Genomic DNA, 17048 nt, shown 5'->3' on the forward strand with positions numbered 1-17048 from the left:
GTCCTAGATTCCAAAAGCAAAGTCAATACTGAGTATAGTGCTTCTTCAAAACCTCACGAAGGTCTTATTGATGGCTGGGCTCTCACAATGAATATCCATTTCCCAGTCATTAAGCAAAAGTTTCAACCAATACATTCTTAGTAAAATAGGCCAGTTTTAAAGACAATATTATGTGTGAACCATTCAGATTTTCAACATGCCTAGACATAAACCTAAAACTACTTGGTTTTAAAGAAGTGCTTGTTACATGCTATCTTCCTCACCTTATATTTATTCTATTTTTTCATTGAGATGTAATTGACATACATTATATTAGTTTCATGTGTATAACAATGATTTTATATATTATAAAATGTTTATATATATTTGTGTATATATTTGTATATATGTATTTGTATACATTAAAAAATGATCACCACAATAAATCTAGTTGCCATCTGTCACCACACACAATTACAATTATTTTTCTTGTGATCAGAAGTTTTAGGATTTACTCTCTTAGCAATTTTCAAATACACAATACAGTATTATCAACTGTAGTCACCATGTTATACATTATATCTCCAGGACTTATAACTGGAAGTTTATATGCCACCCTTAAATTTAATGTTTTATTTTGAGTTTTTCCTAATATTTAATTGTTTCATGTGTAACTCTTTTATAATTATGTTCTGATTTTTTTTCTTTAATTGTTATAGAACATTCCCAATTTCAAAAGACATGAATGGAAATCTCACAGAGGGAGACACAGACATGGCCAACAAGCACATAAGAAAATGCTCCACATCACTGGCCATCAGGGAAATACAAATCAAAACCACAATGAGATAGCACCTCACGCCAGTGAGAATGGGGCAAATTAAGGCAGGAAACCACAAATGTTGGAGAGGATGTGGATAAAGGGGAACCCTCCTGCACTGTTGGTGGGAATGTGAACTGGTGCAGCCACTCTGGAAAACTGTGTGGAGGTTCCTCAAAGAGTTAAAAATAGACCTGCCCTACGACCCAGCAATTGCACTGCTGGGGATTTACCCCAAAGATGCAGATGCAGTGAAACGCCGGGACACCTGCACCCCGATGTTTCTAGCAGCAATGTCCACAATAGCCAAACTGTGGAAGGAGCCTCGGTGTCCCTCGAAAGATGAATGGATAAAGAAGATGTGGTTTATGTATACAATGGAATATTCCTCAGCCATTAGAAACGACAAATACCCACCATTTGCTTCAAGGTGGATGGAACTGGAGGGTATTATGCTGAGTGAAATAAGTCAATCGGAGAAGGACAAACATTATATGGTCTCATTCATTTGGGGAATATAAAAAATAATGACAGAAAATAAAGGGGAAAGGAGAAAAAAATGAGTGGGAAATATCAGAAAGGGAGACAGAACATGAGAGACTCCTAACTCTGGGAAACGAACTAGGGGGTGAGGGAAGGAGAGGTGGGCGGGGGGTGGGGGGTGACTGGGTGAATGGCACTGAGGGGGTACTTGATGGAATGAGCACTGGGTGTTATTCTGTATGTTGGCAAATTGAACACCAATAAAAAATAAATTTACAAAAAAAAAAAAGAACAGTTCCAATTTAATTCTCCACAATGTACTTAGAGAAATCTACACTATACCACTGCCAATGAAAAGCTTGATACCTATGTGTTGTAAAAGCTTTGACAAGACCTATGTCTAATCTGTTGACAGGATCCTAGGAAGGTGATTTGCCAGAAATATAAGGGAAAAAATCACCAAAATCCAGAGAAATGGGGCTGATGCATGCTGGAGGTTTCTCAACCATGTTTGAGAACCATCAGAATGGTACGGGGGATCAGTTTTACATTCTAAAAGGAGTGTCCACAACAGAAGGAAAGTGTGAAGAAGATAAAGGTCATCACCCATTGCAGTAGCCTGAAGCCTGAGACACCCACACAGAGGCATCTGGCCCAGGTATGAGCAGCTGGGTTAGCCTGGCATCAGAGCAGGATTAGTGAACCACTGGTATAGGTCTAGGCTTCAGATTCTTAGGGAGTCCCCCAGGCAAGCATTTCAGAAGTGTGACGACCCAGATAATCAAGTGCAACAAGAAGATTCATGATAGTCACATCTCAAGCACCACCTATTCCACTTCACACAGAGGAAGAACGTTACAGAGGCTAGGTTCCAGTGACCCCTGGAGGAGCATGAACTGAACTGCAGAGTGCCAGCGTCAGCCTTAGGGGATTCTTAGTCTCAAAACCTTGTGGCCAGGAGAAATAGGTGTTAGTACAATAATATTCCATCACTATTTAGTATTCAGCAAAAAGCAGACAGTTCATTCATGTATTTGCTTTGACTAAATACATGGTAAATAGCTCTCAGAGAATGTCTTCCAACACCAGTTTGGACTTTTCTTCACATCTAAAAGAAATTCAAATTTTAAATGGGATAGCATCCAGAGTTAATTTTCCACTGTCACTTCTTATATTCTTATTTCAACTTCTATAATGCACTGAAAACTAATGGCATTTTAATAGTAAAAAAAATGAGTCACAGGTAATCAATTCTATTTTGTCAGGTTGAAAACACATTTGTCGAGAGCATACAATGAACAGTAAAGGCTAAAACACTATTTTGAACTCTTTTCGAAATCAACTGCAATGACTCAGGGTTTCTCCACAGATAAAACAGCAGATGTTTTTCTACCAAGGTTAACTTTCTCTTGGAATTTACTGGGTAAAATCACACAAGTAAATATAAGCGGAATTTTCTTATTTTCTTATTTCTTATATTCGGAATTTATTCGGAATTTATCCGGAATATATTCGGAATTTTCTTACTATTAATTTTCTTATTGGACCAAGACTTTGGAAATAAAAATGTCTCATATCATCAGAAGAATTTGAAATCTACTCTAAATTGCATCCATGTTCTAAAAATAGTATTTGGAAACATGGATCAACTGAATGATTCTTTTTTTATTGGTTAAAATCTTCAGAAAAACATTTTGAGGAAATAATAAACCACAGTGGTTGATGACAGTCCTTTGAAGTTAGTAAATCTGAGTTCAAATCCCACCTCTAAATCCTACCTTAAACTGGGTATGTCTTCTTTAGCAATCAGCTTCTTTTCTGTTTCACCTTCCCCCCTAGCAAGGAGACAACACCAGTACCTCCCCGCAACTGAGCGGGTTGACCAATCTTTGTGGACTGCAGCTCCTCCAGCTGTGAAAGTGAGCTGTTGATCCTGGTCTCACAGCCTTATTGTAAGAACTGATGAAACTTGCTAAACACATTAAATGTGAGGAACTATATAGATCTCCTGATTAAGGGGTGCCTGGGTGCCTCAGTCAACCATTGCCTTCTGCTCAGATCATGATCTCTGGGTCCTGGGATGGAGTGGAGCTCTGCTCAGCAAGGATTCTGCTTCTCCCTCTCCCTCTGTTCCTCCACTTGCTTGTACTCTCCTTCTCTCAAATAAATAAATAAAATCTTTAATAAATACACAAATAAATATCCTCATTAGGTTGCTTTGTATTATTCGTGGACCACGGTGGTGTACGAATAATCCATACGGATTAGCAAGTAATTAAATAAATATATCATTAACATAATTTGTCAGGAGAATTATCTAGTCAATTGTCAAACAGGGTCTCCGGCTTTTAGGCAAATTAGAAAATCACATTTGGAAATGGCCTGATTTACCCTCTCCTTGCCTTTGTGTTATTGAGTGGGTTCATTATGGAGATAAATGGCCACCAGGCATGACCACACAAACCCATTTTACCTCATGACCTGGTCAAATCTGAATGCAGGTGGGCATGTGAGATAAAAATGCAGCTGAACCTCAGCACTATTCTTACTTCATCAGTTTTCAGCTCGGGTTTTTTCCAGAAGAGAGTTTATTTTTTATTGCTTCACCTCAGTCTCTCAAACCCTAGAGTATAACATTTCTAGAGATTTCTGCACAGCAATGAGGATTTTTCCACACAAAAACAATGTCTCAGACTTTTGCTATTGTTCTGACATATTCTTTATGTCTTTTTCTCCTTCAGACCCCAGTGCTAAACTCCAAGGGTAGCTTATTTAAACTTGCTTTCACATCATACAGTCATACAGGAAAGTTTAATACAGTTGCAATATCTCTGAAATCTCCTTTTGTTAATGTCCTCCAAGTGATAGCATTCACTATTATCACTTTTTTTTTACAGTTGCTAAGGATGAGAAGTTATTCTTTTTTATTTCTTTTTTATTTTTTTGAAGACTTTATTCATTTATTCATAAGAGACAGAGAGAGAGAGAGACAAATAGAGAGGCAGGGACACAGGCAGAGGGAGAAGCAGGCTCCGTGCAGGGAGCCTGACGTGGGACTCGATCCCGGGTCTCCAAGATCACGCCCTGGGGGGAAGGCAGGCACCAAACCCCTGAGCCACCCAGGGATCCCCCTATTCTTTAAAAAAAAAAAAAGATTTATTTGAGAGAGACAGAGTAAGAGCATGGGTCAGGGAAGAGGCAGAGGAAGAAGCAGACGCCCTGCTGAGCAGGGAGCCCAACGCCAGGTTTGATCCCAGGACTCCAGGATCATGACCTGAGCCAAAGGCAGACACTAAAGTGACTGAGCCCCGCACGTGCCCAAGGAAGTTATTCTTAAACAGAATTTTAAGGTAATAACCGGTAACCTTACTATAGACCTCAGAATTCACAGCACTCAGGAGCTGGAAGCTTCTTGACATTTAAATATATTTAAGTGTCTCTGCCTGGGCATACTGTCAACTTTGGAATTTGTATAAGGCAGGTGTAATAACATACATAAAGACAGAACACTTTTAAATTTCTATAATGAAATATCTAATATATACAAATAGTAGTATGCAGGCTAACTTCTTTCACTTGGTGGTAAGTAATTAAGTTTCCTCCATATTTTTTCATGACACAATAGCTCATTTCTTCTTAGCACTGAATCATACTCCATTCTGGATTTACCAGTTTATTTGTCCAGCTTGTTAATCCTGAAGGACATCTTGGTTGCTTCCAAGTTCTGGCAATTGTGAGAAAAGTTTCTATATACATTCATGTGCAGGGATTTGTTGGGATATACCTTTTTAACTCATTTAGGTAACTGCCAAAGAGCACAATTACTGATCATAGGGTAAGAGAATGTTTAGTTTTCCACCAGTATTTGGTCTGTTAGCATTCTGGATTTGGGCCACTCTAGGAGGTCTATAGTGGTATCTCATTGTTGTTTTCATCTGTAATTCCCCAATGATGTATGATGTTCATCATCTTTTCACACACTTACTTGTCATCTGTCCATCTTTTATTCTGGAGTTGGGACAAATAGAGATGTACCATGGTTCAATTTTACTCTAGGTGGATAACAAACCGTGGTATGGGAGCAGAGAGTCAAGAACAGAAGTAGGTGGACCACCTGGGAAGAGTGTACAATAGTTCATGCAAGAGATTTATGATGACCTGGACTGGGAAAGAAAAGATGGTGAAGCTGCCAGATTCATTATAAATTTTAAAGGCATGGGCTCATAAGATTTGCCAAAAGATTGTATCTGGAGAATGAGGACCAAAAAGTGTAAGGAAGATTCCTCCTCCCCATCATCATCATCATCATCATCATCATCACTACTATGATATTTATTGTGTGTCAGGCAGTATGCTAGGTTCAGTTCTTCACATGCATTTTCCCTTCCTGTTCCTCACAATAACCCTTGAAGTATTAGTATGATATCTGTTTTATAGGTGAGGAAACAGGCTCAAAGAAGCTAAGCAACCCAGTTAATAAGGAGAAAAGTCAAGGTTTAAATTAAGTCCTGCCACTAAAGCCCAAGCTCCTCCCTCTATGACCCTGACTCTCATCCCGTTACCATATCTATGGTGTCAGGCTCATCCTTCACTCAAGCAGTACTTGCTCAGCCTTCCCCGTTATGCTGAGTAACCATAGGAAATCATTTTGTTTCTTATTTCAGTTTTTAATAAGTCATTTTATGCAAGAGTCTTGTGATATAGTTTAGCATCATAGTTTTCATTGCAATTTCTTATTTATCCATTTATCTTGCTTAGGAAGAGGTTTTTATTCACACTTATTAGGTGTTTGGAAAAGCTCCCTATGTTGTACTGGCCAAGATACATAGTCTTAAATTGGTAAGGGTAGCAATATGAACTGGTGTTGTATTTCAGTTTGTCCTCTTTTTTTTTATGATGCTGGGAAAGAGAAAAGCAGTCCCTGGCATCCACAAGTTGGCCTGGCACTCCCACGTAGGACTTGGTGTACTTCTGGGTGCAGGGACACCTATGTAGCTCAATCATTTAAGAGTCTGCTTTCAGCTCAGGTCATGATCCTGGGTCCTGGGATTAAGCCCTGCTTCAGGCACCCTGCCCAGTGGGGAGCCTGCTTCTCCCTCTCCCTCTGCCCCTTCCCCCCACTTGTGCTCACAAGATCTCTCTCTCTGCCTCAAATAAATAAAATCTTTTTTTAAAATGATGTTCTATGGCCATGATGGATCAAGACAAACACAAGATTACCATGTGTGTCTAACACAACAAAACATGAACATTGGCAAAGCCACATTAAGGACCAAAGATCCCTATCCCAACTAGTATGAGTAAATACCTTACCCTAGTCTGAACTTCTGGGTAAGATTATTTAAGACATTTCTTATGGGATGAACTGTGACCCATCAAGATTCATATGTTGAAGCCCATATCAGTATATCAGAAGTAACTATTTTTGGAGGTAAGATCTCTAAAGAGATAAGTTAAAATCAGGTCACCTAACTCAATATGATAAAGTCATTATAAGAGAAGATTAGAGTAGAGAGACAGAGGGAAGACCATGTTAAGACGAAAAGAGAAGATGGCCATCTACAAGGCATGGAGAGAGGCCTCAGAAGAAACCAACCCAAACAACATCTTGCTCTTAGACTTCTATCCTCTAGAATTGTGAAGATATAAATCCTGTTTTTAAGCCACCCAATTGGTGATAATTTGTTATAGCAGCCTGTGGTATAATAGGAAATATATTTGGTCTTCATCCTGGTTTCTGACACAGAACTAAAATTCTAGTGATCCCCTAAGTGACAGTGTGTCTTGCCATTCATAGCAAGACACACTTTGGAGCACACTTGAGGTTATGCTAATGGGATGACTTAAGATGGGGTCCTTACATAGCCTTAGGATAGAGCTGGTCACTAGAAAGACCAAGTGATTATAGGGTTGGAATTTCAGCCCCAGCCACCAACTACTGGGAAAGGTAGGAGAGTGGCAGGCAGGAGATTAAACCTAAAGGCTCAAGAACTCTTCAGCAACAAGATTTGATGAGCTTCTGGGCTTGTGAATGTCATGTACCTGGAGAGTGGTACACCCCAGTTTCATGGAGACAGGAGCTCCTGCTCTTGAGACCCTTCCAGAACTCACTCTCTGTACCTCTTCACTTGGATGTCCACCTGTATACTTTATGATAAACTGATAAAGTAAGTAAATGTTCTCCTGAGTTTTGTGAGCTATGATAGCAAGTTAGCAAACCCTAGGAGGAAGCTGAGGGAAACCGATTTATAGTCAGTCATTCAGAAATACAGGTGACAATTTGAATGGCATTTGAAGTGGAGTCAGCTTTGTGGGACTGAGCTCTTAATATGAAGTATCTGATGCTGTTTCCATAAGGATGGTTTGAGAATGAAGTTAAATCTGTAGGATACCCAGTTGGTGTCCACTGAGAATTGGAGAATTGCTTGGTGGTATTGGCAAATGTTCCAGACAGCCTTAGCGGACTAATATAATACCTAGTCATAGACATTTCCCTCTTTACACCAACACCCTCTCCCTGAGAGCAGCTGATCTAAAATAAAGTTCTGCTTTCTTAAACCATCCCCAAATCCTTAGGACAGCCCCAAATGCTAGAAGTCCTTCCTTACTACTTCTTACTGAGATACCACACTGTCCCCAAAGTGTGTGTCCCTGCCTCCATCTAAAGATGTGTATCTTGGTGGACTTTGGTTGAATAGCATTGACAGTGTCTTGAGTTCATTGAGAGGTTTCCTTTGTTACATACACTTGGATGCTTATAATTATCAGTTTCACTGAAGTGCCAAATATTTTCCCACCCAAATGATTCCAGTGCAAATCAAGGGGACTCACAGTTTAAAGGCACACCCCACCATCTTACACCCCATCTAACAAAAGACAGGGCTCTTGCATCTTGAAAAGACCCTCAACACTCTTGGTCAGGCCCTCCTGCACTATTGAGCAAGATGCCAGGTACTTCATACAACTGATTTCGTTTAATAAATGCTTTTATCCGCCAGGTGAACAGACATTAGCTTCCTCGATTTTAAGTAAAGGCTACACTGATGAAACCAATGCTAAGCCAGAATTTCAGTTCAGTTCTAGCTCCATCCAACTGCAGGGACTTCTATAAGACTTTGGTAACTTAAAGCGTCCTATCCAAAGGACACTTCCAAATTTAGGGAAGTCACCCACTTATTAGGGATGATTTCCATGCTCAGGTTGCTCCAGACTGCACTGAAGAAATAGCAAAGGGAATGGAAAAGACATTATATGTGGTCACTGTTAACAAAGAAGTTCCTTTCCCCCTTCTTTTCCTGTGCATGGGTGTGTATACTACTTACAAAGGCACCATGTTGGGTGAAAGAAAACAGATATAATGCATTGATATGTAAACCGCTTTCATAGATTAGATATTTTATAGATTAGACTCACTATTAGAAGCTTCCATAAAATGAGCATTCAGTAAAAATTTTTGAAAGAATGAATAAAACGTTTTACATTTTCTTCCTCTATCCTCACAAAAATCCTCCGAGGTAAGGAAAGGAAAAGTGGCCCCAGGAGTGATTTTTTTTCTGATCAAGAGATGTTATCTTTTAATTTAGTAAGAGTAAGGAATCATTTCTAAAATTTTTGCTTCAAAGACAACCGCATTTATTTTTCCCGTTTTACAGTATAGTTTCTTTCATATCAAACAGACATAAAATTTATCATTTTATAATGTAGTGCTCTTTTCTTTGATCAGCTTACTTCTGGGCTTCCCAGAAAGGATTAATAGAATGATACTTGGGATATAATAAATGACATCAATTTTCTGATTAAAAAGACATGAATTTTCTATCAAAATGAATTTCAGTATGCATGCTTATATATTTATGAAGTACAAAATCATAGTGGTTTAATAATAAATCATTTTATAGGATTACCGAGGTTTTCATTTGAAAACCTTCAGAATTACAATGGTGGATGAATATCGGTCTGATTACTATTTGCTGGTTCCTCAGAGCACATCATATCTTGCAAATGATTAGAGACTGAGTAAGCCCTCCAACCAGACCACTTGCCCACGTGGTTTGCTCATGACTCAGGTCAACATCTCAAGCTAGAAGGAGAGTCCACCTATTTTTGAGAATACCTGAATATGCAGTGGGCCTGATTCCAAAGATCGTGATTAGAATTTCAGATTTGAGAGGAACAAACACAGAATAAGTCACTGAAGTTCTCTCAGATATTTTTCAGGCATGAGTTCAACCATAGGAGGGTTCTCTCACAGAGTGAGCAAGTCCTGACTGACACTCACCAGAGAAAACTCACTCCCTAGCAGCCTGACAGTCACTTCAGCTTCCAAATATGAGTAAATCACTCCCAGTCTTACACGGAGAAAATTATAATTGATAGAATTTCATGTCCTGAGATCTTATAAGTAAAGATTTTTATTTTTATGGAGAGTTTTGATATTTCTAGATGGATTCTGAAGCACTGTTATTTTTTTTCTTAAATTTGCTACATTAAATGGAATCAGTTTCTAATAGGTCCCTGAGCCACTAGATAGCAGGTTTCTACCTCACTCTGTCCCTTCTGTCAGCAGAGGTCTGCAGTTTCTATATAAGACTGCATATTAATCTCATCATGGGGCATGTGGAGGGCTCAGTGGTAGAGCGTCTACCTTTGGCTTGGGTCGTGATCCTCTCATAAGTAAATAAATAAAATCTTCTTTGAAAAAAAATCTAGCCACATTGAGAATGGTATTAGAAAAACCATCTCTGGTTTGACCAAGTCCCCCTATATCTACTCAAAACATCATGATTAATAACATGATTTCATAGGATTATTGAATTTGTAGTCTATAAATAAATTAGTGCATGCTTTCTAAGATTAAAATAGTCTATAAAGGGAAGACTATGATTAAGGAAATCATGTTTTAGACTGAAATTTTCAATTTAAAAAAATATAAAGGAACTAGAGATTTCTGATACAATAATTGGGCATGTGCAAAATAGGCCTGTAAGTTCTAGAATTCTGGGGTAAGGAGTGGGAAAAATGGACAAAGGTGGTCAAAGAGTACAAACTTCTGGTTAAAAATAGAGAAGTCCTAGAGATGTAATGCACAGCATTATTATAGTTAATAATACTGCATCTGAAATTTGAAAATTGATAAGGATAGGTCTTAAAAGTTCTCATCACAAGAAAAAAATTTGTAACCATGTGTGGCGATGGATGGTAACTAGACTTACTGTAGCAAACATTTCACTATACATACAAATATTGAATCATCATGTTGTAATCCTGAAACTAATACAATGTTATATACCAGTTATATCTCAAAAAAATTGTACAATTCTGAACACCAGTTTCTCATGGATGGTACGTATACAAGGGCATGCATACACACACATCTTTCTCTGTCTCTCCCTCTCTCCTCTTCCCTCTTGGCTCCCAGAGAAAACAAGCAGAATTAATTAGCAATAGGTTCAAAGATCTGTTCAAATAAGTTTACAACTTGTTAGAAAGCTCAGTAAAGGGGATTATTCTCACATTGGCCATGTAAAATCTGGAAAACAGCAAAAGTTCTCAAAGAAATGAATACTAAAAAGTAGGGAAGTATAGTTCTTAAAAGTCAGATTATTCACTTTTGTAAAGACTTTTCTACACTCTCCAGGTCCTGTATATTCTCCGGGTTCTGTGAGGTATAAGTAGTTACAGTGAAGTAGGGAACGACATGGTGATGTGGACATTTGAGACTAAGAAGGTGACAAAATCTTAAATCCTGAAGCTTGACCAAAGCCAACTGGCAACTGGGTCACTGAGCACAGCAGAGCCTTGCTATGGATTCCAGTGAGCCAGGGAGCAGAGGTGTCCCCAGAGCAGTGGGCACGGATCCGCACTGTTAGGTCACTTTCAAGGATAGTTGGCATGGAGAGAGCTTGAGTGACAGTGTGGGCTTCTGGATGTAGGTCCTTTCTTATCCGATAATAACACTGAGTGAAGAGTCCAAGAAGTGTCCTGGAGAGACTCTCCCATACACATTTGAAGGGGTGTTTCAGCTGATGCGTTTTAGTCCCTCTGAAATGAGAAGTGACAAGAAAATTAAAAGAGAAGCTCTGAAGTGAGACACTCAGTAGAGAAGAATAGTATCAAGGAATTTCAGCTTCTGCTGGCTCAGAAGAGTGGAACTGTTCAATTTTTTTTTCTATTTTAAGTAGGTCATTCTGTTTGATATAAACTCTTTGAGATATATATATATCTTTAAAATTCCCACAAAGTACGAAAGAAAAATTCTCTAAACATCCAAATTGACCCAAAGGTTACATAGCTCTCAGAAAAGAAAAAGTGTGTGTTTCTTATCTATTATTGAATTGGATGTGTTGTTTTCCCATCTTATCTTCCTGGGGTAAATATCAAGTAAGGATAATATCAAGTTATATTCATGAAATCTGATTTTCCTGGTGTCAAGGCAACTCCCTGAATGAAGAGGCTTGGATTCTTTCAGGCCTGAAAAATCCTCCATCATGTTTTTTTTTAAATTAATATATCATCTGCATATACCAAATACACCAACTGAATTAAAAGAGTCGTAAATGTATCTTGGTACTAGAACAATTCATTCTAGCCAATAAATTAAAGATTTTGAGGCCAATGCTCCAGGAAAATAAGCATCTGATGTTTTATAAGGAATTTCCAAAAAGTACTTGTGAGTTTTCACAAAATAGTATTACACACACACACACACACACACACACAGTTCAGTTATTTGAAATTTTGACAATAATTAAAGTTACAGGGTCCCCTAAACCATTTATTACCAAACCCTGTGTATCCAGGTTAACAGTGTTTTTTTCACTTACAATTAATGTTGCAATCACTGACTTTTAAATAAGAGTAAAAATAAAAATGTTTTTCCTGTGCTTACAGTGGCATAAAAGAACACAGAAAAATAGCACCTCTTTAAAAGCACTTCCCTCACACTTTTGACTTCTCATACTAGTATCTGCCCCCAAAGATGACATTCTGTCTTCCTTTACTTTAAATTGTTTGCCATCACAGTGTCAATCAAAAGCAAGTTTATTCCCAAGACAGATGCAAAGCATAGCTTTTCCATAGTGTTTTCAAGGGCAATGAGTCATTTGTCCATCAGCCAAAATCTACATAGTCATATTCACAAAGCAACAGGAACTGTTTTGTGGAGTCTCTGGATAGCCAGAGTTACTTTCAACATAGCAGGATTGGTCATCGATTTACCAAGCCATAGAAAGACTTTTAGTACCTATTTTGCCCCCTTGTTAAAGTCTCTTGGATTGTCACCACCTCAGGAAAAGTGGGAGAGCTTTCTCACCAAAAGTGTAGCATCAGCAAAGCCATCCAGCAGCATATCTTGCCCTTTTAAAAATCTCAGACCCCTTTAGGAATCCAAGAAAAAGTTACAAAAAATTTCTCCAGAAATAAATACACGTGGGAATGATCACAAACATGTGTTTCAGGCATTCCCACATTTCCAAGTTCAGTCATGGATCCTAGGTTTTAAAAGGCTTGCCCATGGCTTTTGAAAAGGGTTCAGTTGCCCAGGGAGGTTATTGCTTGGTAGTTCTGTGCTACCTGTGTCTACATTGTGGCTTCAGATGGTGACCAGTGGACAGAAAACATTCAACTCTAGGGGCACCTGGGAGGCTCAGTAGGTTAAAGATCTGCCCTCAGCTAAGGTCCTGATCCCAAGGTCCTGATATCAAGCCCCGCATTGGGCTCCCAGCTTAGTGGGGAACCTGCTTCTGTCTCTGCTTCTCTGCCCCCTCCCTTGCTCATGCTCTCTCTCTCAAATAATTAACTAAATAAGAAAGAAAAGAAAACATTTGACTCTATTAACTGCTATCCAACAATGGCTGGAGTTTTATTTCCTCCCTACACTATATTCCATTTCTCCCCCTAATTAAAGACCACCCTTGAGATAGTCCCTTTCTCCCTCTAAACACAACCTCTATTTTTAGAAACGTTTTCCCCCTTTCAGAAGACTCTTAGCATCTGTTTTAGCCACATGTTACTGCCTAGGCTACACACACAGAGACTCGCTCTCCAACACTCCAGACATCTATCACTGCACCCCCAACCCTTTCTTCTATCGGAAAATTTTCTTATTCCATATTAAATGCCGGTTAAACACACAAATTGGCTCCCTCACCATATGCCTCACATTCTTCAGTTTCCCTGGTACATTTAGAAAGCATTGGAGGGTCACTGCCAGGCTCTCTGTCAATGTCCCTTCGGGTTACAGGCCTATCTCTTGGCATCAACAATGCGAATGAGAATTCTCTGGGCTAATCTATACATTACGTCTACCCTCCAACTCATGTTGAACTCCCTTCTATCCCTCTTTTTAATTTGTATTTTATTTAATTAATTAGTAATTTATATTGTCTGGCTGACTAATCTGAAGAGACCATATTCTTAATGAACCAGTAGCTTTTTTTTTTTTTTTTTTTTTTTTTTTTTTACACAAAGGTCTACTCTTACTAGGTCAGAGGCCAGAGGAACCTAATCTCCTAGGAGTTGGTAATGGTAATTGCCAATCTCTCTGTAGAGAGAGAGAGACAAACTAATTGAAATACATCCACTGGGGGCACCTGGGTGTCAGTGGTTGAGCATCTGCCTTTGGCTCAGGTCGTGATCCTGGAGCTCCAGGATCAAGTCCCACATTGGGCTTCCCACAGGGGATCTCCCCTGCTTTTCCCTCTGCCAATGTCTCTGCCTCTGTCTCTGTATCTCTCATGAGTAAACAAAATCTTAAAAAAAAAAGAAAGAAATACATCTACTTTACTACTGTGCAGTTTCTATGGGTTGTCAATGAACCAACTAAGAAAAGAAGAAATAATTTATTAATATATTCACTCAAGAAATATTTACATGACTCCAGACTGTTATCAATCCAGAAGTATGGAAGGAAAAGAGACAAACAATGCTTCTCCTCCATCAAGTTACATTCTTGTTGAAGGATGACAAAAAGTAAACAGAGGATTGAACATGATAACTTCAGATAATGAAAAATAGTATTAAAAAAAATCTGGGTGACATGATGTACACTGGGATCAAAGTTACCCTTAGGTTTGAGAGCAAAGAAGACCTTTCTTGGGAGGAGATACATTTGAGTGGAACCTGATTAAGCAGCCAGTCATACAAAAATCGGGGAGCAGAGGTTTCTAGGCAGTAGGAATAGCAACTGTAAGGTCGTAAGGTGGGTATGTAGCAGGCAGTTTATCTAGAAACAGAAAGATGTCTGTGTGATTGGAACCAAGTAAGCAAATGGGAAAGTGTCATGAGATAAGGCTGGTGAGAAAGGGCTCATTCCTTCCAGCTCCATGTCACGAGCAAGGGAGTTCAAATTTTAAATGTAAGAAAACCAATGGGAAGTTAAGCAGAGGGTGAAATAATCCTATTTACATTTCTGGATTACTCCAGTTGTTATCTGCAAATAGAATGTAATGGGCTAAGAGTAGAAGCAGGAAATGAGAGAAAACCAAACATCAGCACTCTGTACTAAGGACAAATGACTATTCCTCACACAATTTGTGAAAAGTGATTTTGCTTTACCTCTAAACAATACAGATCCTTACAACACAAGTCACAATGTAGTAGAATAGTCCTCTCTTATCCAGGCCTTTGCTTTCCACAGTTTGTTATTCAAGGTCAACTGGGTCTGGAAGCAGATGATCCTCCTCCTGATGCAGCCTTATAGCAGAAGGTCAATGCCTAATGTGACATCACAAAGCCTGTATCATCAGCTCACTTCATTCCACACGCAGGTGCTTTGTCACCTCAAAGCATCCCAAGAAGGGCTAGCGCCCTACAATAAGATATTTTGAGAGAGAGGGACACCTGGGTGGCTCAGTGGTTAAGCATCTGCCTTTGGCTCAAGTCATGATCCTGGCTGGGGTCCTGGGATTGAATCCCACACAGGGCTCCCCAGAGGGAGCCTGCTTCTCCCTCTGCCTCTCTCTGTCTCTCATGAATAAGTAAATATCTTTAAAAAAAAAACATTTTGAGAGAGAGAGGTCACATTCACATTTTATTCCAGTATATTGTTATAATTGTTCTATTTTACTATTAGTTTGGGTGTTCACCTCTTACTGTGCCTAATTATAAATTAAGTCTATCATAGGTATGTATGTATAGGAAAAAAACTAAAGTATAGATAGGGTTGGGTACTATCCATGGTTTTAGGCATCTACTGAGGGGTCTTGGAACACGTCGCCTCAGATAAGAGGAACGATTATAAAGATAAAAACTCTAGCTGGCACCATTGTCTAATGAAATGTTTTTGAATGTCAAATCAAAACAAGGAACCATTTTTGCATGACCTTGTTCTTTGTACTTCTTGGAACATTGAAATCTCAGACGCAGAGGATTACCTAAAGTTAATGGTTGCTTCAGGTTTAATCAATTTATTCCTTTGAAAGAAAACATACATAATATGATATTTTAGTTTGTTTTGACTACAGCTTTGAAGTTTTAAATACTTTTTTTAAATTTTTTATTTATTTATGATAGTCACACACACAGAGAGAGAAGGAGAGGCAGAGACATAGGCAGAGGGAGAGCAGGCTCCATGCACCGGGAGCCCGACGTGGGATTCGATCCTGGGTCTCCAGGATCGCGCCCTGGGCCAAAGGCAGGTGCTAAACCGCTGCACCACCCAGGGATCCCCAGCTTTGAAGTTTTAAATAACAGTATAGTACTCATAATATTATAGAATACAAATTTTTGGAATTGCCTGGGATTTTTGCAGAACTGATCCATGTCTGGGTAAAATGATTTCTCCCGCTATCACTATGCTTTCAATCATATTAATTGCATTTTATTATTTTATTTTATTTTATTTTATTTTATTTTATTTTATTTTATTTTATTTTATTTTATTTATTTTTGAGAGAGAGCATGTGGTAGCGAAGGAGCAGAGCAGGATGGGCAGAGGGAGAGAGAATATTAAGTAGGCTCTACACCCAGTATGGAGCCCAGTGGAGGCTCAATCTCAAGATCCTCAGATCACAACCTGAGCCGAAATCAAGAGTTGGATGCTTAATTGATTGGGCCAACCAAATGCCTCCTCTTTTTTTAAATGCCTTTTAAAAAGAAGAAACAGCAAGTACAGCTAGTAGTAAAAAAGAAAAGAAAGAATACAAAAATATATTGATATGATACAAAGACCTATTTTTCATTCATCCCCCCCTGAATATCTGAATCTTCCAGAGCCAATGGAATCTTCCATTCCAAGAGAATGAGCTCTTGCTCTGGAATGTTCAGCATATTTATTTTTGCCCCTCCTTCCACTTCCAGCAGAACTATTTCCATCTTTGTAATCATTGTCCACTGCCCAGTGCACATGCATTCTATTTTAGTAGGTTTTTCTCACTGTGGGGGGAGAAGCAATTAATCTAGAGTTTTAATAGCTATTAATGTTTAAGATATTTATCTGTCCTGATGGCAGGGGAATTCAGAAATCCAAATAATGATGCAAAGATATAAATTTCATTCTAATGGGAAAAACTGCAGACAACACTGAATGCTCTAGAAGCAGAGTGATGCAGGCAGGCTCTCAGGCTCTGCACAAATCCTATCACTAAAGCCCTAAGTGAGTCCCACGTGGAAACCTACCTTATGGATTGCCGTTGCCATCACTATCATTCCCACACACGGAAGATGCTCAATATTTGAACAGACCAGCTGGGGAGAATCAACCATGTAACAAATACCACCAGATTTTTCTTCCCTAAAGTTCAATTTTCTGTAAAAGTGCTAAGGCTTT

At 38.8% G+C, this 17048-nt stretch overlaps 1 long non-coding RNA gene across 1 annotated transcript; it reads right to left on the reverse strand.

Annotated features, from left to right (window-relative positions):
* Positions 1-10740: 10740 nt before the first annotated feature.
* LOC144313704 (uncharacterized) lies at positions 10741-14994 on the reverse strand. The gene is made up of 2 exons (XR_013379324.1): positions 14837-14994; positions 10741-11323 (listed from the first exon to the last, which is right to left on the reverse strand). It is a non-coding gene; the product is annotated as an uncharacterized LOC144313704 (long non-coding RNA).
* Between the last annotated feature and the right edge of the window lie 2054 nt (positions 14995-17048).

The sequence above is a fragment of the Canis aureus genome, chromosome 5 (assembly GCF_053574225.1).
Source record: "Canis aureus isolate CA01 chromosome 5, VMU_Caureus_v.1.0, whole genome shotgun sequence".
In the NCBI taxonomy this organism is placed as follows: Eukaryota; Metazoa; Chordata; class Mammalia; order Carnivora; family Canidae; genus Canis; species Canis aureus.